Source organism: Apis dorsata, unplaced genomic scaffold (genome assembly GCF_000469605.1).
Source record: "Apis dorsata unplaced genomic scaffold, Apis dorsata 1.3 scaffold_83, whole genome shotgun sequence".
Classification (NCBI taxonomy): domain Eukaryota; kingdom Metazoa; phylum Arthropoda; class Insecta; order Hymenoptera; family Apidae; genus Apis; species Apis dorsata.
The window spans coordinates 473,838-476,617 of record NW_006263381.1 but is presented as its reverse complement, the minus strand read 5'-3'; positions in this window follow the sequence as shown (position 1 = coordinate 476,617).

The following is a 2,780-nucleotide window of genomic DNA, read 5'->3' as shown; positions in this document are numbered from 1 at the left end:
TCCACAACTCGCTACATATATCGCATTATATACAATACTGTGACAATATTTAACGATTGGAGTACTTTCGTGTACTTTTACGAGATCATCGTCAGTGAAAAAAATCGTTGAAAAAGAAAGAAAAAAATAAAAGGATCATTTCTTCGATATGCGAAGACACGCAGAGAAGACATCGACAAGATAGATAAAGCGAAGCAAGCTTGCAATTTTCGAAGGTTGCACAATTGCCAAAGCTTGGACCAGCCCCGAGCTATCAAGCCGGAAAGGACAAATGTGACCTCGTGACAAACGTTTACGAGGACCAGTTATTTACACCTACCTCGCCTCACCATACTTTCCTGATAGAGTTTCCTCCGTGAACGGAATAGAGAGACTTTCGTCTTTGCATCGAGTTTCCGCGCATGCTTCCATAATATCTCTCTCTCTCTCTCTCTCTCTCTCTCTCTCTTCGTTTTCCAAGGATTTCACCACAGAAAGCTGAGAAATCGAATCACGTTATCGCGTAACGAAGGAATTCCTCACATCTTTATTTCATTACTTGACCATTCGATGCAAGTTCTTTCTTCGCGCGCGAATTCTTCGAGAAAGAATTATTTTACGATTAGGAATAGGAATATTTTTCTTCTTTTCTTTTTTTAAGTATTTCAAGATTTCTTCTTATTTCTATTTTTTTAGAAGTTAAAACTTTTTGTTTGTTAAATTTATTTATAAGTTTGAGTTTGGGATAATGATATTCGATATGGCGAAATGTATCGTATATTTTTCGAGCTCTAAAATTTTCTTCGTCGAAATAATGGAACGTAACGCGCGGTTCGGAGAATTATTTCTCTCGATATTCGTATAAACGCGATATATCTTTCGTCGTGTGGCGAAGATGCAAAAGTCATAGAGCGCGTTGTAAAGTGTTTCGAGAGAGAGGAGGAAAGTGGCCCGGGGGGAAATTAATGTCGGCCACAAAGCGGCCATTTTTGCGGAATCGACGGAAGCGTAAATAAAAGATTAAGCTCGCTCGCATCTTATTCCACGCGTTGATCCACGTTGGAGGAAGGTGGAGATGTCTTCGATCTTTAATTTAAACTGATCGTGTCCGGTGAAGTTCGTATTTCAATTCGCAAAAATGAATTCGTATCCGTGATGATCTAATTCAATCGTGAAATTTCGTTAAACGGAGTTCTTCTCGATTGAAAAATTCGTTCTTTGTACGGCATGCAATCCTTTTCTTCGTATAACTATAATATAAGTTCGATTACTTTTGCAATTTTAATTTTGGAAAATATTTCTCTCGAATGCAATTAAATGTTTATTTTTATTCCTAACGATGCACAATTCCTGATACGAATGAATACAGATCTACTTGTTTTATAGTTGATTATAGTTTAAAAGAAATTCTTGTCTGACCGTACACACGTGTACACTACTTATCCGACTTCTCTCGACAGAATTAACCTGTTCTCCTGGCCATACGTAGGGTTATTCCACTCGACGCATCAATCTATTTTTCTACGCAACGATTTTAAATTTAAAGTGTAAAAAAAGAAAATAAAATCGTGGAATAAGGATAAATTCTGAAAAAATAGATTAATGCAAGTATCTCATTTTTCTTTTTCTATTCAATCAATTTATCAATCTATTTTTGTACGATTTTAAATTTAAAGTAAAAAAAAAAAAAAATGGTGGAATAAGGATAAATTCTGAAAAAATTGATTAGGGCAAATATCTCTTATTATCTTTTTCTGTTCGTCTGGCCATACGTAGAGTTATTCCACTCGACGCATCAATCTATTTTTCTACGATTTTAAATTTAAAGTAAAAAAAAAAATCGTGGAATAAGGATAAATTCTGAAAAAATTGATTAGGGCAAATATCTCATTTTTCTTTTTCTATTCATCTGGCTATACGTAGGGTTATTCCACTCGACGCATCTATTTTTCTACGATTTTAAATTTAAAGTAAAAAAAAAAAAAAAAAAAAAAAAAAAAAATCGGGGAATAAGTAAAAATTCTGAAAAAAAAGATTAGGGCAAGTATCTCATTTTTCTTTTTCTATTCATCTGGCTATACGTAGGGTTATTCCCCGCGACGCATCTATTTTTCTACGATTTTAAATTTAAAAAAAAAAAAAAAAAATCGGGGAATAAGTAAAAATTCTGAAAAAAAAGATTAGGGCAAGTATCTCATTTTTCTTTTTCTATTCGTCTGGCCCTACGTAGGGTTATTCCCCTCGACGCATCTATTTTTCTACAATTTTAAATTTAAATTTAAAAAAAAAAAAAAAAAATCGTGAAATAAGGATAAATTCTGAAAAAATTGCGCAAATATCTCATTTTTCTCGCAAACACGCGATCCCATTTCGATTCGACGAGCGCAGCACATCGTATTGTTCTACGCATACTTGCGTTAATTTTCTATTGTACTGTAGGGAACGTAGCCCGAACATCAATTGTCTGCAAGACGTTATCTTCGCATACGTTCCACCATGAACTGCAAGCTGCCACAGTTTAATCGTGGAATGTTCACGGGTATGCCATTCCTCATCCCGAATTTCCATTATCATAATCATATTACATCTTATCGCGACGACGACGACGACGATGCGCTGTTCCAGAACAGTGCTTATTATCAAGGAGGAGCACGTGTGCCATATTTATATGTAATTTTATATTCGATCTCTCGGCGCACCTGCTAGCGTTACAACTTCTCATCATTTCTCTCGATCGATAAGTGATCCAATATGCTTCGAGTATACTTGATACGTGGAAGAAAAAGAGCGAAAGATAAGAG